The following is a 27,705-nucleotide window of genomic DNA, read 5'->3' on the forward strand; positions in this document are numbered from 1 at the left end:
GCATTCTTTCAAACTCTGAGGCTATACAGTGAGCAAATCTGCCTGTGCAGCCCTGTCAGTGTCTTTTGCTCCAGCTTTCAGCATTTTATCCTGCACAAAGCTCTCCAGGCCTCTCATCATAGATCCACAGTCTCTGTCTCATGATCTTCCAGGGAGGCAGTGTCCAGCTTGCTGAACTGGGGCCAGTTTAAAGGTAGAAATGGGGAGCATTCCCTACTGGGATCATATCTTCTAGATGCATAAGTAGCAAATCCGTCAGAAACCTACCTAGTCAAGACTTTTTCTCTCTCAGGGGCAGAGCACAAGTTCTTTGGTAATGCTGGACATTCTTTTTCTATAAATTTTAATGCATGATTTTTCACTTCTCTTCCTGTTCCCCATTTATGTTCTCCCTAATGACTCCAGATGACTTTTCAAAGCCTCCATGAGTGAGGAAGTAGTTTAAAGGGGAAAAAAAAGTTAAATTGGTTCATGAAAAATTGTGTTCTGTGGTTAATGAAGCGATTTTTAAAGATTTTTTTTTTTTTCCGTAAGAAAGCAATTAGACTAAAATATTTCAGGGAAAATGTTGATTTTTAAAATAGAGCTCATTTCTAAATTAATGTAGAAAGTATATGTTTTCCGCCCTTCCACTTCTGCGCTCTATTTTCATTTAAGGATTTTCTTCTCCACTCCCCGCTCCTACTCCCCTCCAGTCAAGCAGTAACAGTTTCTCACTTTCAGAATGATTTGCAGACCATCTGCCCTTTCCTTTGGCACAGCCTCAAGTGGACAGTAGTGGAGATGGGCTAAGGGACCACGCATCTCCTGATGGCCGTGCCTCTGTTCTCCTTGATTTTCCATGGGCCTGGGCACAGGAGTGGTCTGACATGATCAGCCCAAGCAATCCTCCTTTCCCTGAGCCTTAGTCCTTCCCCAGGGCACTGGCTCTCTCAGCTGATCAATTCCCACTAGGATCCTAGCATGAATGCTAATAGGAAGGGTACAGGCAACTGATTTATAATATTCTTGAAAATCTGAATAGATTGCTGTAACAATCAGAATTAATTACTCTTTTCAAGATTTTATGTATTCAAGCTTCCCATTTCCTCCTCCTTCATCCCCCCCCTCCCCTCCCTGCCAGCTGAGCCATCCTCTTTTCCCTCTGGAGTCCTTCCACCTTGGCTCCCGGCCAGCTCTCTACAATAAAGTCACATGCTAATCAATAATAGTTTTATTGAGAGTGACAGACAGGAGCTAACTGCACCAAAACAGTAACAAGCTCGGCCAGTAGTAAATGTGCTCTCCTTGAATCTCAGCCCTCATCCTTTTCTTGCTGCTTCTTTGGCTTCCCTTCAATATCTGTCTCAGGCTCATGTTCCTTCCTTCAGACCTCGGGATGCAGTGGTTTTCTGATGACCCTGCCGAAAGTGACGGTTGCCTCCAGGCCTGCTGACAGGAGGCATTTGGTCCCCAGGATTTTAAGATCCTTTGGCCTTGACTGTGCTGCTTTGGTAAAGCGTCTCATAGGGCTGTGTAGCTGTTCTTGTTTAGCTGTGTTTCCTGGGTGGTGAGAAGACAGAAGCTACCACGAAAACATAGCTGGCCATTGCTATGGCTGCTCTTCTGATCCAGGCAAAATTTGGTCACAGCAGAGTATTGGCCTAGCAGAACAGAGGGGCAGGTGTCAAACTTTCCACTGTGTCCACAAGGCTGACACATCATCCTCCTTCATGCCACATGAGGCCTTTGTGCCGCTAGGGGCCTACACAGCCCCTTGCTTCGCCAGACGTGCACTCAGCTGCACCCATGCTTTGTCACCATCAGTTTCTGCTGGGAAGAGAAGTTGCGCTTCTGATGCTGTCATGATCTGCCTGGGCCTCTGTAGATGCCCCCTGCTTCGTGCCTCGCTTTTTGCTTTTGCCTTGTCTGAAGTGTGATGTTGGTCCATAGCTTCTGCCACGTGCCATCTGAAAGACGGTTATAGTCTGCTGCAGGTATGCTGATAGATCTGAAGTGTTCTGCTTGACTAGTGTAATATACAAACCAAAACAGCAGGGAGGCTGCAAAAAGGAAGTGTAGGAAAAATAGCAATAATTGTGTTTTCTTTTCAGTAATTATTTCTTCTGTCAGAAATACGAAAATCAAGAACAATAATGAACAATTTTCAACAGTAATGTCCGAAAAATGTTTCTCACTAAAAAGTTGCAATCTATATGTATATCTTTTCAAATGTTCTGCCTTTTTTTTTTCCTTCTTTCAGAGAATGTGTCATTTCTGGCAGGACTTTATCCTATAAGATGTGAAAAAATTAACAGAAAGGTTTGAGAAACCGAAAATCAGGGCTGATCATTTTTCAGTTTTAAAATGCAAGAGTATGTGGGGGGTTGTAACATGCACAGAGCGGATGTTTGGCCTTCTGAAGGATGTGCTGAGATCAGTTTGCTGAATCCTTTGCTGAGTTGGTAAATCATTTATTGTGATGCTCTATTGTACAAAGCACAGAAATAGAGCTTCATAAAATATGAATAGTACAAAATACTTTGGTCCTATTAACAACCTGTAACTGATGCACTTGAAGTCTTTCTCATTTTCCTTTTTAATTTCTCTGTCTTGTAAAGCGAAGCTTGGTTTATGATTGCAAATAAAAATGAATTTGGTGGATCTCATCTTAATTTTATCTTCTCAAAGCCATAGTTTCACCTTCTGGCTTGTAGTTTATAGTCTTAAGCAAGGAAGAATGAGGGCAGGAGAGAGGAGTGGTTCCTGGCCTGTCACAGGGAGGCAGATCTCTGGAGATAGTCATGCTGGGGTCAGGGCTGAGGTACGTTGCCGATCATCAAACTGCACAGCAAATCTTGCTCTGAGCTGTTCTTGGCTCATGCTAGGGATATTGATCCCTGACTTCCACGAATCGCTAAATCCTCTTTCAAATTAAAATAAGTGAATAAATAAGCAGAGGTGGAAATGCAGGAAGCAGTCAATTTCAGATTACTTTGCAGATCAGGAGCAAAGTATGAAATCTGTGAGCCACTAGGATTAACCCATTTATGTCAGCAGGACCTGAAGAGGTTGTTTCAGCTGGTAGCAGATCCAGCCCTCTGATGACTTCCTATGTGGGGAAACTGTGGGATCACTTCTTTGACTTCATCCATTATGCTCTAAGTGACTGCTGGCAAACCCTAAAACCACTTTCCTTTTTCTCACTTTCTTCCCCTTCTTAAGCCAGGGAATCTTTTTGTTGTTGTTGATGCTGTTCTGTATTCTGCTATTCTGTTTATGACTGTGTGGATGTAACAAGATAGCGCAACGGTGGGAAATACAGTGGCCCCCTGATCTTTCAAACCAAACTTACAACTTCTGGAGATTCTCCCAGCAGCACCAACATTTGTTGGTGAGAGCTGCGTTGCTTCCTGCCTTCCTAACACTTCCTCCCCTCTGTCTTTCTGCAATTTAATTGCCAGAGAGTGGAGGATATAAGCCAAATCATCCTAGTTTCTTCTTAGAGCATCCCCACCATGTTTACGTATTGCTTGTTAAAGGCTCATGCTGACTCTTAATTCCAGGGTTATTCCATCCCTATGGATGGAAGACAAAAATGAGGCTCTGCTGCTCTTACTGAAATAAAATATAAAGAGGTGCTTCAGGGAGGTGTGTGTTCCCCTGTAACTTCAGTTCTGAGACAGCCTTTCCCCGGGCAACTGAATGGGCTCAGTATGCAATGAAGAATACCAAGTTGAACCCAACCTAAAACTTTGCCTCACAGTAGGACATTTGGGAACAAATTGATGGGAGGGGATAGACCATGGCACTGTGGGAATGGGAGGGAGCAGATAAATTACAACCCAGCATCACGGGGAAGTGCAATTATCCTTGAACTGCAACCTGCTGATCCCACTGCTTTACCTCTCTGTTGTTTTTTTGGACTGGAGTAAGAGTAAAATGATGTTTAGTCACCCGTAATTGTGCTGATACGCTAGCCTTGCCATAGCCCTTGCCCCACAAGAGCTATGCATCTCCATCTCCATTTCTTCAGATGACTATTCTTACACAATCTGACTTAATCTCTGCCTTTATATGAATTCTGTTTTGAAGTCCTGGGGGATATGTGAGCAGTGTCCTCCCCCATCCATCTTCCTCAGAGAATGAGCAATGGGCAGACTTGTGGATAGCTGACAGTACTTTGTTGTTCAATGCGTTAGTCAGATCTCTCGGATTTTAATATTCTCCCACCACCTCTAGCAGGCTCTGTGTGCAAGCATGTGCATGTGAAAATCTTTGCCAACTTCTCATCCCTTATTGAGCAAAATATTGACAGGTTTGGAGATGGAGGGAAGATGGGAAAGAACATTGTGTTTTTCTGGAGAATTAGAAGGCTTCTGCATTCTGCATTCACTGTATTGCTTGATCTCACACACGCATGCGTGCACAAACACCCCGCTGCCCCTACCACGGCTTCCTTGCATACAGCCAGAGCCAAGGAGAGTATATATTTCCTCATCATGGAGCAAAATCTTTTTTAGAAAAAATAATAAAACTTCATTAGAGTATTAATTCAAGGCTTTTATTTTTTATAGTCCCCTTTTTATCATCTTTATCGCTAGGTTTAAAAGGAGGAGATTCCCTACATTAGGGAGGCAGTGAGCTGTTTTACATGGAGTATCCAAGTGCCATTTACTAGCATCAACTTTGGGATGGAGGCTGGTTGCTTTTGTGCCTGACTGCTCAGTGCCTCTTTGTGCTTTGTTCTGCTGCCGTCTGAGACTTTCTGCATGCTTTTGCCATGTTATCCTATGTACATCCCGTCTGTTGTGAAGGGCTGAAACCAGAGTGTTTGTGAATTCCCACCTGTGTAATGCTTGTTAATCATTCCCTTCTGCACTTTCTGCTATGGAGGCTGAAGCTTGGAGTAGTCATGAGCCAATGCCTCCTCACTTTTCCCTGTGCAGTGATTCATGTAAGGGAGAAGTTACACATGTCAGCATCTACCTAATAACAACATGTGGATTGTATAGAGCCCTAAGCTCTCTGTGAGGGAGACATGACCTTCATTATAATGATACAGTTGACATTTTCCCTGTGACACTTATTGTAACATCATTGCTTCCTGTTGGCATCTGTGGGCTTATCAGGCGGCTTGTTCAAGCAATCTGGAGTTGTGATGAAACCAGGCAGGAGGGAAGAGGCTGAGGTTTGAGGAGGAAGGGGAAAAAAAAAGAAAAAAGGATTCTTAGAATATCAGAGCACACAGAGCATTTATCAATCTCATCTAATGTTCTCCCCCGTACACCTGTCTTGCTGCCTGTGGATTTGCGAGCACCCCTTGCTGCAGAAAACAGGCTCCCTGCAGCTTGCTGTCAGCATTGCTGCAGCTGCTGTCAGGGGTGCTCCCAGCACCAGGAGCCCAGCTTCCTGAGCAGCCAGACCTGACATAGAAGAGATTCAGGGTCCTTGCCATGTTTCATGATGGGAAATGAAGCAAGCTGTAGTCTTGCCTGGAAAATAAGGGTCAAGAAAGCTGGCTTGGACACTTGGTGTCTCTGCAGAGGCAAATGCTGAGTGGTGTTTGTGTTGGGGTAATCCAAGAGATCCGAGTGCACTTTGGAAACGGCTGCAGGTTCTTCTGCTGATGTGTTGTAGCTGGCTGGGATCTGACTCATCCTGAGGGAAAATCAGGCCATGCAGTGGCTGAAATCCAGCATAAAGCGTGCTGACCCAGCTCCACGAGTCTTTCCCTTTTTTGCCTTTTTTTTATCCCCCTGTACCTCTTTCCTGTCCTTCAACAGAAGTCTTAAACTTATCCTTGCAGTGAGAATATCAGTTAATTATAATAGTAGCAGAGTTTGGGAACATATTCCCAATGGTTTCTTTGCTGAATCCAGCTACCTTTAGGCCACCTAATGCCTCCCAAAATAAAGCTTTGCACGTTAAGAGCTTTCAGCCACCTTTGGTGGGAGTTTGTGAAAGACAGTGTGCTGTACAGAAGAAGAGCTTCATACTCTATAATGCATTCCCTGAGCATTTCAGTTCCTTGTTGAAACTCTTGAACTTAAACCTTGGGTACAAACCCTGTGTCTGTGCGTAATGAGGCTGCTGCTAAGACCTGCACTTTTGCTCCTGGTGTACAGTCTATAAACAGAAAATGTACCACGAACTCATTATGATTAACTGATGCTGCAATTTTTGTGTCAGGGCTGATGAGAGGCCTGAAATTAAAGTTCTTGGCTGTTCTGGTGGGCAAGTAGGCACATGCATCTCCTGTCCCCTTTCTATTCTCCAATCCACCCCTCTCCTTTACTTTAGGGTACAGCTGCTGCCAGGTCAAAGGGAGCCCTGCATGTTGCATTTTACTTGTGGCACTGCATTGGCTGGCTAGCTGGGAGAGAAGAGCTTGCAAACTGGCTCCTTCATTTTTCATGGGAGTATAGCATTTGACATACAAGATCAAACTCTGCCTTCTCTAATGGCCAAATATGTGATATTTCAGAGAACAGCAATACACTGCCAATGGAAAATAAATATATTGGCACAGCTTTCTGCCAAAGGTTTTGGATTGAGATGCCTGACAGGCAAGAGGTGCGGCAAGAGCTCCTGTGAGATTGCAGGGAGGTGAAGGCTCTGTGTGTCTCAGGGTAAAGCTGCAGGCTCCCTTCCTGAGCCACACAGAAATCATTGCACTTCTTGAAGCATGAGGTTTGTTTGCCTCAGTAATTATTGTGGCTCCCACAGCTACAAATGCCATTAGTGAGTATCATATATTTTAGCCATAATATGGGGACTTTTTGCAGAGAAAAACAAAATTCTTAGTCACTGTTCACCTGGCTTGATCCCTTCCTCCAGGAGGGAATCTCCCAAGTTGCTAATATATTGTTTCACAAGCTCTGATATTTGCGTGCAGTGGAGGTGATGGGATCTATCTTTCATTTCATCTTAAGGACAAATGGCTCAGGATTATGAGAGATAAATCGAGGTAAAACTCCCTGTTATTTTAGAATTAGGTGGCACTTCAGGCCTTTTAGCTTCAGTAATACCGTCTTCAGCCTCCATGGGAGAGGACACTTTGTTCCCTCATATACAAAGAGCATCCAGAGGTTTTCCCTGTGAATGTCTTTAATGAGGAGAGGAAAACAGCATGAAAGAATTCAAGAGAAGCACAATAAAGCATTACCCATTTCAAATAAAGAATTGCCACAGCCTTAATGTTCGGACTGGGATTTGGGAAATTTTGTTCTGTTGATTCTCATGGTTTTAGCAAAATCCTTAGTCATTCCATATTTGATTTCAAGCTCAGCACCTGTAGCTACATGAGCAAGAAGCCACGTTTTCATCTTTTATTGCTTTTTGGGGGAAAGGGACAGGGTGGGGATGAAGGTAAAAGGACTTGAAGAAGGCTTTTTGCTACCATGTTGTGATGAAAAGCCTAAAAATACAACCTAATTGTAACACGATGATTCAAAAAAAACAAATCTGGAATACTCATTTCCATGGCTGTGAGAGGCTAGACTCAGGATTCCTGATTGCTCAAACTGCCAGTACAAAGAAGCAAAGATGAAGTATTTAGAAACAAAGCTTCCTTGATTTCTGGGCTGTTTTATACAATAAAAATAAGACACCATTTGCGTTTCACTTAAAGCTTTACAGCAAGCATTGCTTCTCATAGCTTGTGAAGGCTGGATACATCTCCAGTCAATACCTGTGCAAGTACCAGCACTTTGTCGGATGGTCAACGGTGAGAGAGAGGATTTGGGGGGATTCATTAGAGAGCATCATTTTTAATTATTCCTGTGTTATGGCCGCTGGTGGCCTATAGCGTCGCTATTTCAAAGTGAGATTGCCAGCAGCACTTAATCAATGATGCTGCTGGCTCCATGTTATCGGTGTGTAGCCATGCAGGCATTTGGTGTATTATAAGGTCAGAGTACCCCTTAATAATCACCTTGCAAAATGCGCCATTGGTGTTTCCGAAGTGACAAGCCTGTCTGAAAATGCAATTGTGTCTTTAGTTATAATACTATGGGTGTGATAGCACAGTCATACTCTGGGCACAGAGTAACTACAAATTAACTATACAATTGAAAACGGGCAAAGTAATTAAATGCAACCCATCCTCCAGGCTGCAGAAGCGTTAGTGCTTGTCACTGATGGAGACACATCTTCCTGTGGAGCTCTCCAGGCTGAATGTGTTAACAGCCTCTCTGTCCTCTTCCTCAGCATCCACAAATAATTTTTCCTAGGCAAAGTGGTATCCACCTAGCTCTTTCCTGCTTCTCGAGTCAATGTCTGAAAGCAGATCACAACCCTTCCTCTTGTTACAGAAGAAAAGGTGGTACTGAGAGGCATTTTGACAAAGCAGTGGGAAAAATCGCCAAGCTAGCTTTAAACAAGGGTTGTTTTCAACCAGAAGCTGAGTGCATTAATCTGTCCCTAGTGCAGTACCAAGCTGGCTGTGTTTCTCTGGGAGATGAGCTCCCAGCTCCCTGTACAGCAGGGCCTCCAGCCTTCCTGGAGCTAGCTTCAGCACCCCTGAGGCTCTGCTGACTGTGTTGCTCCATGAAGATGTGCTGAGTTCAGAGGGGCTGCAGAAGAGTCATCACCCATCCCCATGAACCCTTGGCCTGGGTTTAGAACAGTGAAGCTATCTACTCTTCATCTCATCTCACTAAGATGTAAGATTTTTAGGGAAAGATGAGTACTTTTAATGTAAGATCCTCTTGGCTGGCTGGAGCTCTTTTCCAAACTTTGGCATCCCCCCTGCCTGGCTTGGCCAGGAGATAATTTCCTCTGTGGTTCAGCTGGCTTGGCATCTGCTTGCAGGACTTGGCCATGGTGCTCTTGAGCTTCAGCCATGGAAACACACATGCCATGCACACACACAAGCCTGGTCTGCCAGGCTGAAGGACTGTGGCCAGTTGGTCACATCCACTGTAGTGTCTGGCCACCAGCTGGGAGACATGACACCCAGAATGTCGCTCCGTATGCTAAATGAATTGAGAATGATTACAAAACCTGTTTCTGTAAAGGCTTCTACTTGGTTCTTGGAACATCGATGTGCCATGTCACTCTTAGAGCTGGTAAAGCTTTGGGAAGATAGTAGGATCAGGTCAGCAAAATGCAAAGGACAACTTAGTACCAAGCTAAGTGTGCCCTCTCCTTATTAATCCTTTTTTTAAAAAACCTTTAATGAAACATGAGAGGCTTTACACTTTTTAGTATCTAGAGGTACTCTGAGGGTGAGGCAGCAGAAACTGCGTCATATCCATGAGCAAGTTTTGTCTCGTGGTGCCAGTGAACACAAGCTGCAAGCAGGTCTTGTTGCAATTGATATCGACTGAAAAACATTTAGCATGCCTTGTGCTCTGTCTGCGCAAGCAGTGATGCATGCAGGTGGCTCTGCCTCTGTCATTAATGCATGAAGCCTTCTTGCATATTCTGGGAGAAAACAGCTGACCTAGACATGTAGGCAGCTGATTAGCTGTGATGGTACCGTCCAGCTAAACCCATGGCTAGGGTCTTCATTTAGCCAAAATTTACTCAAATCAGGGATGGCACAAAGAACAAAAATACTTTAGGCAGCATCCATGTTTCTGGGGTGAGAACTGTATGAGAGCCCTGAGCTGGTCAGTAGTACACAGAGATCAGTGTGAGTGAGGACATCCTCTTGGGGACTGCTGGTGTATCTTCAGCATATCGCCCATGAATAAGGGATGCAAGGTCTTAAAAGCAGGAAAAAGGTGCCTATAATTAATATATGTTTTTGTAGGTATAAAGCTTAACCTGGATAAAATCCAGGAGAGAACATAGAGGTGTTTTGGAGTACTTGCAGATGCTTATCTGTGCATGTCTTTGACTTCATCCAGTAATTTCTTGAGGTAGAGCAATAGTTGACAGACTTTGAACCCTTCTGAAACAGTGAGCTGTCAGAACGAGGATTTTGGCTATGTGTGGAAATGTCTTACCTACACAGGGACAGTAGATACATTCTCTGTTGTGGTGCTGAAGCAGAGGTTGCAAGAGCATATATACAAGGCAGGAGCTCTGGGTGCAGTCCCCAGCTCTCTTTCTGATTCACTGGGCAGCCTGGCGTGCATCAGCCTCCCTCCTCTGTTGCTGGAAATAAGTCTACCAATTGATTAAAGGCCTTAGAGCTTCGCAAGCAAAAATGCCAGAAAGGTGCCAAATACTATGGATCTTTATTTAAAGTGTAGGGTCTGGGTAATTTCTAATAAGGATTCTGTGTATTTGCAAGCTTATGCTGTGTAAAATGCACGTAGTAACATAAAAACTGGTTGTTAAAATGCCATCATCTAACATCCCAGATCTGACACTTCTGGAGCCCCATCCACTGTGATGCAAGATCCAGGCCAGGTTTCATGTGCCCATGTAGGCTTTTCTTGGAATAAAATACATAATGGATCAAGCTGCCATATTAAATTTAGTTGTTCGCTGTCACATCACCTGGTACAGAGCCCGCTCCCTAAATCCCATACTAATCCAGTTGTTTGTATCTTCTTTGGTATAAAAGCACATTAGTCTCAAAAGAAGTAGCAGAGCCAGCACTCATGGGGAAAAAACAGCCATGAGAGGGTTAATATCAAGCTCCAGTCCTAACTTGATATAGCTTTTATACGTCCGCAGGACAGCACCTCACCCTCAATATATATCCTTGATGCTTTGCTGGGAAGATGATGATTTGCAATTTGTCTTTATCCTCTCACACACCCATCTTCTTTCATTTGTTTATGATAACCCTGATGTGTAGTGTAGTTTTAGCAACGTTGATAATGCACCTTTTACCTGGAGTGAGTTTAATGGGATTTGACAGCGACAGGGGATGAGAAAATTCTTTGATTTTATTATTCTTCCCAATTCTGCAACACTCTGTGTAGATCGTATACAGTTTGAAGGACACATATGTCTTGGAAGTTTTCCTTCTTTCCCTTTCACCATCTGCATCCATCCTTATAGCTTGCTCTCATCAGACCGCAGGTATTTCTTGTCATTAAAACCCTTTGTGGGAGAGGGGCAGGAAGAACACCAAGGAACCACTCAGACACCAAGCAGGGAATATCCACATATTACAGAACGGGTCTTTTCCCAGAATGGTTATGAGGAACACGGCAAGCAAAGCCATAGTCTCCTTGATTTGTTACTTGCGTAACTTGTGTCTGACACTTGGATCTGTGTCCTGAAAGGATAGCAAAGGCCTACTGGTGTTTTCACAGCATCTCTCTATTTCTGGGCATGGTTTTCTACAGTGTGCTCATGTTGCTCCTTGCCAGGCTGCTGTTATGGGGCCTGTACCTTCGGCCTATTTGAACTTTATCTATTTTAATCTTTTCCTGCCCTTTGATTTACTCCCTGACCATTATTCTCCTTTCTGATCTCTGGAGCGCCTGCTCACACACTGCTTGCTGTCACTAGAGGAGCTGGGGAGGCAAGGTCTCAGCATGGCGCTGGCCTCTCGGCTCCAATTCCATCATTACTGCAGAGCAGAAATATATAACTGATCCCTCCAGTTAGGGAAGGCAAAATACCCTCTCCAAAGTCCTTCCCGAAAAGGTTAAGAAATTAATTTTGGATGAACATCCTTGCCCTCCAAGCAAGTCTTTGTGTTAATGATCTCATGACAGATTGCTCCTTAAACTGGCCCTAGTGCAGGTCAGGATGGAGTGAGAATATTCTCTATTTAATGAGGCAGAGATCAGAGCCTCTAATATTTCATCATTCGTGTGCATGGGTGGAAGGCAGTTATGAGCTTGGAGAGCTGATGGCAGCAGGGGCCCTCGTGAGCAGTTGCAGTGCCAACCCTCTCACTGTATAGTCCTTAGCCCCTAAGACCGTACTGCTGTAGGTTTCTAGCTTCCTCTTGGAAAAACTAACCTTTATCATTAAACTCATCTAAATGATTGAACTGAGTGTTGGCAAAAGATCCAACGCTAATAACCCTCAGGACAGAAGGGACTTCTTTAGCCTGCAGACCGGCACAGTAGGAGGAGTGTCAACGTATACAGGCAATCTTCAGGGCTATGTGGAGCATTTAGCTAAGCTTTGTTCCTCCCAGCAGCTTTTGCCTAGGAAGGGTGGGCAACCTGATACTCAGACATTAGTAAATTAGAAAGCCAAGTTGCAGATCCAGTGGTTTACAAATGTCTTAATTTATTAATGAGTGGAGGCCATCTCAGTGTGTGTAAATGTAGATTTTAAATAGTTGACATGATGTATGTAAACAATCAAACTTCTGGTGCACTGCTGAGATGCTAATGTGAAATCCACCTCTGACTTGAGTGCTACTTTTCAGTAGCTCTGTGTTCCCTGGGAAGCAGTGATATATAGCGCTGTGCAAATCACTGGTGCCCTTAAACTGCAGCTCTGAAATATTTACACATCCAAAGTGTGTGTGTAAATTGGGAGTATCACTGCGCTCCCATAGGGTGACAGAGATTTGTAAATTTTGTTTTCTGCACAGTCCTGCCTTTCCTTGCTAGTGACTGAGAGCCAGGACCCAAGAGCATAAATTCCCCAAATAATTCTTGCAATACTTAGGGTGAGCTCAGCTTCTGCTCTTAGGTACTAGAAGCAAATCTTTTCGAGGTGTCACAGTTATGATTTGCCCTTTTGAAAAGAACTGGTAGTATCTTTAAAGTAACAGCTCCTGGAGGCACACTAATAGCCATGCAGGGTGCTTTTCCATGGCACTGAGTAAGGGCATCCTGCTGTCCATAAGACTAACGAAGGAGATAGTGCTGAAGGAAGGCAGGTGCTCAGTCCCTCCTAACTCATCAGAGCTGACACAGAAACTACCAGCTAATGCATGTATAGCTAAGCTCGGCGTGCTGCAAGTATTCATTATTTTCTGCTTCCCTCCATCCAGCCAAATAAGAGCTGCCTCAAAAGACATTAGCTCTGCAACCATGAGATGCCCTACCTCAATCCACAGATGGTAACAACCTCGGACACCTGTTTGCAACTCAAAATCCAGCCACTAGATGTCTCTCCGCACTGATCTCTACTGTAAAGTAGGGTTGCACCTTGGTGAGCAGGAAAGGAAGCTGGAACTCAAATGTAAGGGTGGCTTTGGCTAGGCTTGGGTTTTGCCCAGTCTGGCTCCTTTCTTTAATTTCAGCTTCCCTGTGTTATTATGTGTGATGCTCATTTAGGGTTTCGCCAGGCTGCTGGGTTGCAGAAACTAACCTCATGGAGAAGGGAGAGAGGAAACCCCCAGCAGCAAGGTAGAAAGGGATTGTTTTGAGGGTAATAAAAACATTTTGAATGGGAAACAAGAGAAGATACTGCACCACTTGTGGCTGTTATTGTATGATATATTTTGTAAGAAAAACTTTACCGTATTTCCTGATTTGAACCAGATTCCAATCTGGATAATTACATTCTGCCTAATCTCATACTCTCTCAGCACTTGCAATTCTTCTTCATTTGCTGCTTTAAACTATTGTTGCTTTTAAACAGCTGCTATGTTCCATCACAGAGGAAGTTGCACTTCAGGGAAGGGCAAGCACTTGTCAAATAATATTAATTCAATAATTTATATAGTGTTTTTTTTCCCCATATTTTGTAATAAATTATTCACCTCGTATCATTTCACATTATTCATCTGGTTAACTGAGGTAGCCCAACAATTTTCAAATGTATTTGTCAAAAAATTTGTTGAATTACTTTTGTCAGATTTTTGCACAATAAAAGCTTTGACAAATAATCACAGTCCTTAGCTGCATGGCCCCTGTGGTCAATGAAGTGGTTTAGATAGATTGATGGTGAACAGTTTGGTAAATCAAAACAGGAAAGAAGAAAAAGCACAAAGAGAACAGCCAAAGCCCATCTTTGAGATTCTGTGTACTTCAAAATGTAAATTATATAAGAGCCAGATCTGTTTGTTCGCTCATCATTAGTTGGAGGGCAAGAACTTGCCACCTGAATTTTAGCACAGATGTTGAAGAAAGCCTGGTTGAAAATACATGGCAGGAGCTGTTTGCTGCATCCCACATTCCTGAGACAGTTTGCGTGCCTCCAAAATATGCAGGCTTCAGTTATGTATCTTTACATTCACTACAGGATTACTGAAATGGTTGTCTTAAAGATTGCTTTAATCTTGGCCCACTTTGCATAAGATGAAGTCTACTATAGAGTAAGAACGTGTGTGCAGGTGGGAGTCTGGGTGTGGATTACATGCACGTCTTAAATGGTAAAGTGGCCTCTATTCAGCCCCCGAGATACTTGAGCTGGATGAGCTGGGGATAGTGACAAAGGCAAGTTCTCCTCTTTCCTCTCCAGGCAGGCAGCATAGCTACAGGAGAGCAAACTGAAAGGTATTGACATGTAGATTGAGATCTGAGCCGAAGGCACCGAGAGATATGTTAAAATCATATCAAGTCTTATGATGCTCTTTGAAGAACTGCTTTTCTGAACCTACCCAAATATTTGTGAATTTGCTGTGCTCTTTTTCAGTCGCTAATGGTGGCCTTTGATAACTGCAAGACAGACGTGCACCCTTCCCAGTTAATCACAATGTGAGCACTGGGGAAAAGGGAGGGCTCGCAAAGAGTCCTTGATCCTGACAGGGGAGGCTGACTACACAGTAGTGTATGTGCTACTCTGTGAGGTAGTGTTTATCTCCTTTTTAGCAATTCCTGAGTTTGGAGGTGAAACGAAGGATGGTCAGTGACTGTGGCATAACGCTGGATTTTGGAAGTCTTTGGTTCGACTGTTTTGCTACAGGTGACTCGGAACTGCCTTGCTTTTCATGCTGTATAATTACAGCAAGAATGCTTATATGCTTTTCTTCATCAGGATGTTGAGCATATCAGTATATTACCACTGATTTCCTCTTTAGATACTGCAGACATGAGGACTGCAGAGGTATTTTGGCTATATGCTAAAAGTCTTTTTGAAGCATTGATTGGCCAAGAAATGAGAAGCAGCAGGAAGCCACAGCTTTCTGACTCAGGAACGAGAAAGTCTTCCATACAGTTCATCTTGTGCTTTGCTGACATGATCTCACTTGCTAATGCTTTCTGCAGAGCATCCTATGTAACAACATAATTAGTGTAAATTACATTTTATTTTTAAATCATCCCCTTTCCTTCCTGAATTTTTCAAGTCTAAATGTCAACTTTTATGGTAAACAGCGGTGTTCTGAGCAGGAATACTCTTGTGCAGGTGGAAACTTGCTGGGGAAGTTCTGAGGGTCTCAGTTTGAACTGGAGCTCCTCTGGGTGAGGTCAGTGTTCCTTTAAGATGCTGCAAATTATGCTTGATTTTGTTTTCTTCTTGCATCCTAAGTCATCCTGCCATATCGGGTATTAAAGACTTGAAATTATGAGTAGTACTGGGGAATTGCTAACAAATCCAGATTTTACAGATCAAAGGTAATTAATAATGTTAGACTACCAAATCAACTCAAACATGCTACAGTAAAAATTCCCCTTCTCTAATATGGTATGGATTACTTTGCACAAAATACTTCCCTTTCTCTGAAAGATGAAATTCAAAGCAGTCAGAGCTCTGGGAAGTGATGCTACTAACTTTCCTCACCAATTATTTTTCATTTCTGGCCATTCAACTCTGCCTTACTAACTCTAAATGGCGTTAAGAATTCCAACATGCTTTTCATTTTGCTTTTTCTTGTCATTATGGTAAGCTTTTTGGGAGTAGGCATGGCTTCCTTATTGAACATAAGTGCAGATCTGGCACCAGGACTTCTTGAGGCCCTCTTGTCAAAAAAAACCAAACAAACAAAACAACAAAGTCATTAAGCCATTTGCCAAACAGGAGACAGAAGATGGTAGTATTTACTGGAAACCACACAAATTCCCAGTCCAGTTCTTGCAAAGCTAGGAAGATTCTGTAAAGTTCAGATAAAGCCTGAACACTTACCTACAAGGCATGTAACCACAATAATAAACTTGTGGGTGTTATTAGTTGTAACAGAATCTCACAGTGTTCTTGAACACACACAAACTGAGTCAGCCCATCTTCACTACAGAGTAATACTATCACTATTACTACTTTGGAAAATTGAGGCATATATAATACGAGGAGATTTGCCAAATGTCATAGGCATCTCACGTTTCCTGTCTCTTGTTCATCTGAGCTGTTTAAAGTTTTCTCCTTTTCTTCATGATACTGATCAAGACAGAATGAAAAAAAAAAAAAGAAAAGAAACAAGTTCCCAAAAGCTAAGGGAAGTTGAGAAGACAATGCAGCACTTGGAAAAGTGTAGGCTCCAGAAATTGGATTCTGGGCATGTACTGTCAGGATGGAGAATTTTTATTTAATTTTATAGAAAAATGTTCGGGTTATTTTACACTGAGATGCGAAATCTCATTTACAGCCAAGCCCCGGAGGGAGTAAAAGGAACTTGGAGAGCTCATAAAGACAAGTGTAATAGGATTAATAAGAAAAAGGCCTAAGACATAAGCCTTCATTGTACACGTTTCTTGCTAAATTTTAGTACTGATGAAGGGTGAAATGCCAAGACTTAACCAAACGCTCATATCCTTGGGGCAGTAACAGGATAAGCGTTCACATGGGCTGCTTCTGCGACCATTTTAAGAGCAACCACAACTACTGGGGTAAAAAGAGAAAAGAGAAATGGAGAGAAAAGCAGGCCATGAATGGAGGCAGGTCTTCCAGGATGACAAATACTTCAATGGAATTGAATGCTGGCTGTGTCCTGAGTTGTTCTTTGTGCTTTTCTACCACTCAGCCTTGGCAGGGAGGTAATTTAAAGGCTTACACCAAAAAGCAGCCTTTCTTTGCCAGTGGGCAAACCTATAGTGCCTCCTAAATGAACTGCTTCATTATTCTACTTGGGGCTAATCTCTGACATAAGTTACTGGTGCCCCACATAATGTTGGTATGTGTTTGATGCAAAGGAGACAGAAGAGAGGAAAGGTGCTGGGAAGAATTCCCATGGCTTTGTATCAGAGATGGGCTCCCACTGAGACCGTCTTGAGAGGGCTTGGACCAGATCTGTCCTGATGTACAAGATAGGGCAAGGAGCAGCAGCAAGCAGCAAAGCTCAGTTGCTTGTGCTGGAGTTCAAATGAAACACATGGTTTTTACTGCTACATCCCCATCCCAGCACCTTCGCAAGGAAAAGAGGATTGGCTGGGGAATGGTTGGGTTCCTTGTGACAAATGAGAGGGAGCACAGCTGGATGTCCACAGGATGGAGCAAGGGTTAGCATCCATCACCACTGATTACATCAGGTGAGACACACAGACAGGGCAAACATAATAAATGGATCCTAACAAGAAGCAGATCACTGTCACCTGATGTCTTCTGTGCATGAGTTATCTTGTGGCATCTCGAAGGGAGCCAGTGAACCTTTGCATTTTTCCAGCTGCCACCCAGAAGACCTCTATGGCTGCGCACAGCACTCAAGTGTTAGAGCAACCTGCCCTTTGTACAGACTTTAACAGAAAGAAGAGAGAGGGAGAGATGGGGCAGGCCCATCATATTTTCTTGTCTGCCTGCTTTACCCATCTGTCTATCTGCTGCTGCCAGAGCCTGTGCTGTGGGAGAGGGATGACTGCATCAATTCCATTGAGCATGCTGTTCCAGCCCCTTGATTTAGGGTGAAATTTGGTTGCACTGCTGGGTGTTCGGATACTTGCCAGGTAGGTGCTACCAAGAACATTTATTAAAATAGACAGATGGACACTGGGGTAGGAAGCAGCCATTAGAATGTTTGAAATCAACCAACTGTGAAATAGAAAAATCAAGAAACTATATTCCTGAAGCTGTTAGGACAATTCTTCCTGTTTGGGGCTCTCCATTTTACCCCTTTTACTTGTGTACATCCACAAACAGAGAGCTACTCATGAAAATGCCACAGCCAGGTTTTAGTTTGTCTTTTTAGGCATTTCCGTTTGACTGGGATTTGGGGGAAATCCTAGAATGGCCTCCTGAGCCAAAACTGGTGCATGCAAAATCAAAACGCAGCTTTGTTTGCAAATAAACACCTGGGTTTCTCTGGGAACTTGGGCATCTCGAACACAGGCAATATCTGTGCTGACCCTGGTTGACTGCAACAGGAACCTAGTCACTGACTTCTGGTAGGTAGGTGAGGCTCCTAATCGCTTGTCTAGATGCACTTGCAACTTACTCTGATTCCTGAACAGCTCTTTCTGTCTGCTCATGTTCCTTTGGCATTGTGATCACTCTCTATTAGCTCTCTCAAACAGTGGCATGAGATGCCAGGACAGATACTGTCAAAATCAAATGTCTTTGTTCTGTTCCTTTTCTTTTTTTTTTTTTTTCCCTAACTTATCACAGGAAAAAATAAGATGGTATGTTGGTGTTTTCATAGACGTGTTTAGAAGAGGGGGACCAAGGCTATTAAAAAAATATACGTATCACTCAGATTTATCAGATGACAAGGAGATCCCTATTCTTAGCTTTAAAAATGTGCTATGATCAGTCTTTGCCTTCAGATAAACTATCCTGGTGTCACTATTAGCAGTTTATTTTTGGTCTGTGTTGAATTCCCTATGGATGAAGGGCAGACCCCAGTACCGCTGCTTACTTCGAGCTGCTATCTTGGCTGAGTCTCTTACTTTCTGATATAGTTAAACCAGCCTGCAAGAACTGCACAGGTCTCTGCAAACTTTCTGTGAGCTTTTCTGACTCTAAACATGACCTTAGTCTTGCCATCTTCCTGCTTGTCTATCACTAATCTGAGGGAGTAAGGACAGTGCCAGTGGGTGCTCAGGGATTACAGCATCAACAGGGATAGGACATTTATCTGATAGCTAGATCTGTAGAAAGAACTTCTTGAAAAGGGAATGGAGCACAGTCAGAAGATCTCTCTTAGTGCCTGGGCTTCATCATACTGATGTTAATGTCACCATCCCAGAAAAATCCCTGAAGTTGAATATGAGATTCGTACTGAGAAAGCAGAGTGGTTATCCACTGTTCTCCCAGGGGGTTATCTGAGTCTATACAAAGCCAGTACAAGATCTTCCTGTTACTTCAGGGGAGTGATGTCATAGACAGAGAATGTAGGTTTCTTTGTGTTTTACCTCTTCTTTGGGCACATGGCTGTCCTGGTCTCCAGATGGTGTCAGCTAGGGCATCCAGCTAGGAGTGTGGCTTGCAAACACATACGCAAGCATCCAGGGTGGTTGTTATTTTTCTATTCACAGTAAATCTCTTTGAGATCTTCTATGGACAGGTGCTATAAAATATAAATCATTAGTCAAGTATATATAAGTGTGCATATTTGACCTGTTTCTCTTAGTGCTGCAGTGTTCCTTTCCATTGGTTGATTTATAACCCCCAGATTTGCAAGGTCATCTCCATTTGATTCTGCAGGGTTGCATTTTAAATGATGCTAAAGCCTCCCTTTTATTGCCAAGATGGCAATAATACGAACTGAGCAGACCTTTACCAAAGGAGTAGCCCAGTAAAACTAAGCTGCCTGCACCAGGCCATCAACTATAAAACAATTTGCAAAGCCCAGTGACGCTTTCAGTTCTTTTTTTTTGGACTCATTAGCACTCTGTAGAGTATCCTACAGAGTCTGAAAGCACACCTCCTTCTTAAGTACAGCTACTTCCTTTGTTACCCCTTTTCCTATGCGCCTTAGCCCTGGTTCCTCTTGCACTCTCAACAGGTTCAGCCGAGCCAAGGGTTTTTCTCTTTTAGCTAAAGGCACTGCAGCTCAAAGTATTGGGGTTGATTGGTGGAGGTACAGTATATATTCCAGCCTAGTTATGTAGTTGGTGGATTTAATGTACAATCTGCTTCTCCTTCTGACAGAGGCAGCACTTACTGGAACTTCATCTAAGGCTGATGGTTATCTTTCTGTTTTCTTCAAGACTTGTCTGTGGCATCTCACGAGTTTTTAGCTATGGACCTTGCTGTTTCTAGGAGCACAGACGTCTGAAACGAAACATCTTTGCTGTTTAGGTCTATTGTATTGGCTAGATCAGGGAAGCATACTCATGTCTTGAACAATGTTCAGTGAGGAAATGGTGCATCTCTTTTCCATTTCTCCTGCCTCACACAGTGACCCCTGAATGTAAGGCCAAGGACACAATTGCTCCAGCTCCCTTGATTGTGAGTCATATTTTTCTGGCCAATGTGTTTCTACATTTTCATTGTCTCTCAAGGTGACAAGTGCTAAAGGAAAGGAACAATAGGCAAAAAGAAGCCTTTTTTTTATTTTTTTTTATTTTTATAATCTCTCTATGGTACGGAATTAACCGAGCATACAGGCTATAGCACAATGGGAAGCTGTAAAGCAAGTGAACTTGGCCTAACCTGAAAAGATCACGGGACATGCAATCTAGTGATTATAATATGATGCAACGTGTATTCCTTTAAGAAATAAGGTCAAACCAAAGTTTGGCTGGTGGAAAGTTTCAGAATCCTAAAACAAGCCCAGGGCCACAACCATGCTCCTCTGGCTGAAGGTGATCTCTAGCTTACCTAGACAAGGGCATTTAAAATGAAACCAAACCCACAATAGTTCACAGTCAAGCTGTTAAGTAGCTTGAGGCGTGCTGGCACACTTCCTTGTGATGGATCTGGGACTGGAGAGGCAAGGCCACTCATTCTCCACCTAGGGCCCTTGTTTCTCTACATGACTTTATATTACTTCCATCTCTTCATCTTTCAGGGCTTCCTCCATCTTTTGTTTGTGTGTGTCCTATGGAAAAGCAGGCACAGTAATGCAGTAGAGTAGAAAATAGTCCTAGAGCAACTAGGTTAGACATATTTTTCTATGGAGAGAGATCACTTATTCTGCTGGGCTCCATTTTGCAGCACCTGGTTCTCTGCTGTCAGCACTAACCTTCACCTAGCTTTATACCTGCAAAAATCAGCCCCTGCATCTGTGTCTACACATGTAGGTCACTCCATACCAGTTGCTTTCCTCCTTTCCTTTGGTTCCCTGGGGGACAGAGGGAATAGGTCTTTATGATCTAGTCCTGCAATTTTCATGTGTTTACTTTTTCACCTGCCTCACCGATGTCCTTAATTCCCCTTGCTCCAGCCTGTGCTGCCTTTTCTTTGCTACTTCCTCCCCATCTCTCTTCCACTATTTTGCTCTGCCATCATGCTGCTCCCCTATCCGAGCCCCCTTTGAAAAGGACCTATCCAGGTCTCCCTAGCTGGCATGCCACGTAGTCACTACTGCTTCTAGTTAATCAATTAAGATATTATGTTTCACGGCTGTGTTAGGTTGTTGAGGTTTCTTTTCCCTACTCAGTATTATTTTTCCAGCTCCATCTTGGCACCTACATTTATTTGAAACAAATAGCAGGATAATTTGTTTTTCTAATTTTCGAGATGTGAACTCCTGGTTCCAGTGGGGGTCGGTGTTTCGGGCACGCGGTGCCAGTGAGCTGGGACTGCACACAGAGATTTGTGCTGTGTGAGGAAATACTTCATTAGACTTGTATTCCACGAAGACACTCTTGCTTCTTAACGCCTATGATTTTAATTAAAACCTGGAAAGTGAAGAATCCTCGGTTTGTATTAATGTTTTCATTTCCATTAGGACAGCGGAGTTTATAAACACGAGCTGGGTTTATAAATTAGACCTTGTACGAATATTAAGTGCACAGTGCAGCAAAGGCAGATGAGAACTGGAGTGGAGCTGGCCCCATCTGTCTCTTTCCTTGGCTTGCTCTCATTTTACAGTGTCCTCCTCTTGGCACAGGCTTTTCTGAGCTGTTCAAGGTTCTCCCTTGGAGATTAAGCTAATGGCTTCTTCCATTTCTTTCTGGGGAGGCTCTCATCACTCAGCAAAGCAGGGAGAGAAGCAGATATTTCAATCAGGGGCTTGCAGAATAACCTACAAAGGTGACTTTGGGTATAGGGATTTTTAGTGTAGACCCAGTTCTCCTGTGTGCATAGAGATGCACACAGAGATAATCAGATCTAAATAGGCATCCCACTTAGGCATCCCCACTCAGACTGTGCATATGTATTGCTAAGCATGCAGAGGAATGTGACAGAAGATGTGGTCTCCTCCAGAGATGATGTGACAGCTGCATACAGCTGTGCATAAGCTGCATGGGGAGGAAAAAGCAGACATTGCCTAGCATACACGGCCTGACACCAGCACTGATGCAAGGGACCACAGAGCCCATACAATCTGACTGTGCTCAGCTGTGCAAACTGCACACAGGCTGCTGATGTGATGCCAGTGACAACAGCAAGCACTTGTACGTTGTGTTCTGCTCAAGGACAGCAATTGTTGTCCTTGATTTTATGCAAGAGAAGCTGAAGTGTGGATGGGTGAAGTGCTGAGATCTGCACAGCTACTGGTAGCAGTGCTGGGACTAAAATTTGGATCTTGTGTATGGATTCTGACTTCCCAGTGGAGCATCATGCTGAGGTGCCATCTAAGCTAATCAGTTAGGCAGCGTGTGGTGTAGAAGCGCACTCAGCTGCCTATTCCCTGTTAGCATTTGCTTTTGGGGGGATGATGCACACTTTTCATGCTAAAGTTTGGCCCATCTTGAGGTTATGGAGGTAAGGACCCTGTGCTAAATCCACCCAGTCCACCAGGATGCGGAGGACCTGCAGCAATGAATCTGAAGGTGTTTTCCATGGGAACGTGCACATCTCTGCTGTCTGAAGTGCATGAGGGGAGTAGGCCATCCAGGCCTACTCAGGCCTTGCTGAGGCTGGGCGAGAACCACAGCTGCTGAACTGCCCGAGACAGTGAGCAGTTTGCAGGGATCTCATGAACAGCTGTTTCTATCACTGGCTGAGGTGGTACAGGGGAGTGGAGGAAGGTGGGAAGAGAGCCCTGGGCACACCCGCCTCTCCTTGTCTCCCTGACTGTGTGACTGGATGTTTTGACACATGGATGATGTTCAGGAGAGAGGCGAGAGGCGTGCTTGTTGTCAGTCTTTGTCTCCTCAAGCCCAGTAGGGCGGTTATTGAGATATCCTTCCAGGCAGTTTAAATAGAAATGTCTGGTGAAAAAATGAAAACAAATGGAGAAATTCCTGAGACTCACTGTCAGGGGTTTCCTTCCCCCATGCTGCCAGCTCCTGAGGGAGAGGCCTTCTGGCACCTCCAGCCCCGACAGTGCATCTGTGTCAGTGGAAGGGGTGGCAGTGAGGAGGAGGAGGAGGGGTAGCTTTGTGGGCCATTTTTCAGTCTCTTATGACACTGCGGAACCCATGAAAGCTATTATTTAGGCTGAGAAGGTGGGCTCTCACTCCTAATGAATTTTGGAGGGCACTGGGCTATCACATCTTTGAGGAAAGAGGGGAGAGCTGAGGCTCATTATTCAGAGTGAGCCCAGGAGCTCCCCACTGGTAATTCTCAGTAACACAATGACTCCTGCTGCTGCCACCAGTTAGGTCCAAGGGAAAGCCAGCAGTGGTTCTGAAATGTTGACCACTTCTGCTTTCTCTCCATCCCCTTGCTGCTGCTTTCCTTCAGTATGTTTCTGCGGGAGGTTGCATTTCATTTCAAGAGTAACAGCGTTAAGATACAAGAGGGCAGATTTAGATTAGACGTTAGGTAGAAATACAGATAGTGAGGCACTGGAACAGGTGTCAGGGATCTGAAACCTTCCCTAGAATGCACCGCAGGGGCTCCTTCCGAGAGGGTTGTTCTGAGGGAACCTTGCAGGAACTTCACCTTCCCAATGAGGGGATGTATTGGGGGGAGGAGAGGATGAGGATGGAATAGAAATGCCCCGCTAATACCACACGTTAATAGCAACACTTCTCCAAGAAATTTCTCTTGAGAGTTCCTCATTATGCAAACAAGTCTGGCAAATGATAATACCTCCTGCACTTCTGTGGATTAATATATGTAAATGGAAGAGCTGCTGTTCATTCCCAAAAGCAACATTCAGTTTCCCGCACCAGAGCTGCTGCCTGGGCCAAGGGCAATGCGTTTTGGCATACGAGCGTTCACCTCTTTCACAAGGTTGGCCTTTGCATTTTCTAAAATTATTTATTACACTGAACATTGTCTTCCTTTGAACGTGCATCCACACTGACTGCAGCACCATGGCCCTCTGTGTGCATGGGGTCAGGATAGGTCACCGCGTCCTGCCCAGGCAACGTGGGACACTAAGGAAGTGTCGTCTGTCCTGGCAGAGGAACCAGCAGAGGTGATGCTGGGGCCTTGATCCAGGGAATAAACTGCTGCAAAACTGCGCGGGGGGTGGGCTGGCTTCTTAGCCACAGAGGTTAAATCTGAGGTGGGAAAGGCATTGCTTGTTGTGAAATGACATTCGTATGTTTTGCCTTTTTTTTTTTTCTACTTTTGAGCGATGTGGTTAATGTAAGGAAAAAAAAACATAGAAAAATCAGATTGTTTTACAGAGATTTTTTTTGTGAAGTAATCTAGGTCAGGTCAATCCAAGTTAGCTGAGCCTGGGGCTGACATCACCAAGTTTATCTTGTGGTAAAACCAAAGTATGCTATCAGTGCAATGTTTTTCCACTTGAGATAACTTCTGACAGTTACCATGAGGTTAAAAACACATTTTTTCTTTTTTTTCCCCCTTTTATTTCCTTTTTTTTTTCCCTCTATTTCTCCTTTTGAGAGCAGACCTGACACATACCTTTCACTCACTTAAATGTGCATGCATAGCAGCACCCTGCCACAACTGTCAGCAGCAGTAAGGCAGGGCAGTATTTCTTACCAAGGTCTTGAGCTGTCCTGGTGCATGGCCCACAGAAGCATACCATCCTCAAGCTGCTGTGCCTGCCCTCAGCGCTGAATAACTGAATATGGATTAAATGATTTCTGATCACCAAATCTGGTCTGTGCAGCACAGCATATCAACGTTGAAGATCTTCCTGTTGAAACACAGACGAACTGCTTTGCAGAGCAACTAGAGATAGCTGAAACTAAAGTAGGTTTAGAATTTTTTAGGTGCAAAAAATAATTTCATAACCTCTGTTTTCTTTGCTGTTATCAGGAAAATGAAAGTGGAGGATTCCGAGTCAAGTTTTGACCCAAACAAAAACATGCTTTGTATTGTTCATTTTTAGTGGGCTTGAACTTTTTATTTATCACTTTGCAGTCACTTCCTATGGGGGTTGGAACTGGATGATCTTCAAGGTCCCTTCCAACCTAAGCCATTTGTGATTTTCTAGTTAGCTCCTGAGTCTGTGAGGCACATTCTCTTTTTATATATTGTGTTAGCTTGGGGAGTTTGTGTGACATTTTTGTCTTCTTTTCCAGTAGCTCAACTTAGAGAAAAGAACAAAATGCTTCGTGGAGGTGGTTTCCTTCCAAAGCAGAATTAAATCATGGGAGATATGATCTGCATAGTACAGTTAGTAGCAAGGGAATGGAAGCATTTAACATTACTCTGCCTTTCCTAAGACAAAAGGAAAATGCATCTTAATGCTAAAACAGCCTGAAATTAAGCAATTTGGGACGCTCTAAGATTTAAGACTGAAAGATTGGATGATAGGAACATTAAAATTCTTTCTCACTTTACTAACCAAAACGAAGATGATGTGAAATTTTTCTGATTAATTTTGAAATTTCTGAGGGAAAAAATAAAAAAAAGTATTGTCCTGTATCTTGAGCATCTTGTAGAAATGGATGTGTTACATCCTGATGCCGGTTTCTGCTGCGCTTTGGGTACAGATTTCTGGTGACTCAAGGGTGTTGGTAGTGGGGGGGAATGACTGGGAATGCTGCTAGATTTGGAACTCCCTTAGCTGCATTTTTGTTTGTGGGATTATGAAATTGCTCAGAGATCGCAATTCTTCTCTGGCTTGGAAGAATCCTGTTGATATATGCTCCACATTATGATCATATATAAAGACAGATAAGGCATCTTTGAAAGAAAATCAGAGGGGAACTTGTTGCCACGCATGCTGAAGTAACAGCAGCGTGAGCATCACGTTGAAACCTTCCATTTTGATATATAGCCATAACAAAAGGGGTGAGGGGTCTGCCTGTATAAAGAACGCTAGAAAATCTACTGCCTAATGATTTTTTAAAGAGAATATAAATCAAAATTGTGAAACTCTGAAGGTTTTTACACCTACTTACTGGATTCTGTGTGCACTGGATGTCTGCAGCTATAAAACCGCGCTGCACTCTGTCTTTGGAAGTTGACTGGGAACTAATAGCACCTTATCAGGGCTTCGCATGCGATAGCCCTAAGGTTTACCTTTGTAGTGCCTTTTGAAAAAAAAAAAAGTCCTGCTAGTACGGAGCTCGGGTCTCCGCTTCAGCAGAGGGTGAAAAGGAGATGCGAGAAAGGGTAGTAATAAGATTACACCTAATTGCCTCAGCATCCACTTAACTATTTTACATACGTGCCTTAGAACAAATGTTTGTAGAGCGTCTAGACTGGTGTTTACAAATGTGTTTGCGAGCTCCGGCTAATTGGGGAGCAATTAACGTGAGTTAAAATGCTGAGAAGTCTAGACAAAGCCGGAGCGCGCTGTGGTTGGTGCACAGGCACACGCTGCCTCCGTTCTTCCAGGGAGATGGAGAAGAGGCTCCGACAAGCGCGAGGGGTCACACCGCTTCCTGCCTGCCTGAGTACGGCGCGGCCCTTCTGCCTCCCACCCTTCCGTGCCCCGTTCAGGCTGAAGTAAATCCCTCTCTGGTAATGGCGTCTGCTTCAGGAGGCGCAGCTGAGGAGCTGGGCAGGGGAAGCAGAGGGTACAGGGCCCTCGGCACGGAGGCCCTCGACGCAGGCCGTCCCCACGGAGCCAGATGTGTGGCTCCAGCAGCCCCTGTGGTCTGCACTCCCCCGGCACCGTGCCTCGCGCTGTGGGCTCACGCCCTCAGGGCCATGTGCGCTGGAATGCAGCGCCTTTCCCCGCTGTCCAATCAGAACTGCGGACACTGTGTCATCATCTTGCTGCCGGGCTACCGGGGGGCATTGTGATGATGTCGCCGTGGGCAGCCAGTCCAGAAGGACAGACTCTGTGATGGGCAGGAGTGGAGGCAGTGGGCCCCACGTTGCTGGCAGCAAGGCCCTGCCATCAATGCAGCACAAGGCCTGGTCTCCTTGACTTGAGCCCTACTTTGGCCAGCATTGACCGTGTAGGAAAGATACTGACCCCGAAGCACACAGGACTATGGCAGCAGGCACCTGCAACGCAAGAGCAAGGGAGGTATGTGACTGGATTTCAGGTGGGCTGGCTTGTGAGCAAGCACCAGGCTGGTGTGGATCAGGAATACCACACTTAGCCTCTGCAAATGTTGCTTTTAAAGGTTTCCCAGTGGGGAAATGAAAGATTGCCCTCACTGAGCAGCTGGTGCTCCTTCAGGAGCACTGTGTGTTGCTGCCCTGGCTCATGTGGAACTATTTTTTCCTTGGGTGGAAGAATACTTAAGAATGTTTCTTCAAAACTAACGTTAGGCCAGTATCTAGATTTTCCCAGAGTGCCAGCACACTTGGCAGCTCCACTCAGCTGTGATTTAGTACACACATTTAAGAAGCTTTTTAGAGATCAGTGTCCTCTGAGCTATTGTAGAAGTACATTACAGGTGTGGCTGTGTACCAGGAGGAGAACGCATGTCTGCAGGATTCTGGCTTCCATTTCTGCTCCTGTTGATGCTGCTGGCTGCCTTGTGCTGTAAATCACAGTCATGGGGGCTGTGCTGCTGTGGTAGGATCAGAGCAGTCCCCATTGACTTCAGTTTCACGGGAGGGGGAAGAACAGAAACTTTGCTTGCATTCCACAGTTTTGCTCATTTGCTGTCTTTGCTGTACGTTGAAGAAGGAGCAATCATTTCCCTCACA

The 27,705-nt window shown here is 44.2% G+C and overlaps 1 protein-coding gene and 1 long non-coding RNA gene across 3 annotated transcripts in view; one reads left to right on the top strand and one right to left on the bottom strand.

Annotated features, from left to right (window-relative positions):
- Window positions 1–27,705, top strand: part of LSAMP (limbic system-associated membrane protein) — a 958,106-nt gene that overhangs the window by 74,413 nt on the left and 855,988 nt on the right. The window lies entirely within an intron of this gene.
- On the bottom strand, window positions 23,881–26,793 carry LOC110399513. Of its 2 annotated transcripts, none has more exons than XR_002439244.1 (3): window positions 25,995–26,072; window positions 24,625–24,781; window positions 23,881–24,173 (listed from the first exon to the last, which is right to left on the bottom strand). It is a non-coding gene; the product is annotated as an uncharacterized LOC110399513 (long non-coding RNA). The 2 variants fall into 2 exon arrangements; XR_002439245.1 differs by having other exon boundaries at window positions 23,888–24,067; window positions 25,995–26,793.

The sequence above is a fragment of the Numida meleagris genome, chromosome 1, assembly GCF_002078875.1.
Source record: "Numida meleagris isolate 19003 breed g44 Domestic line chromosome 1, NumMel1.0, whole genome shotgun sequence".
In the NCBI taxonomy this organism is placed as follows: domain Eukaryota; kingdom Metazoa; phylum Chordata; class Aves; order Galliformes; family Numididae; genus Numida; species Numida meleagris.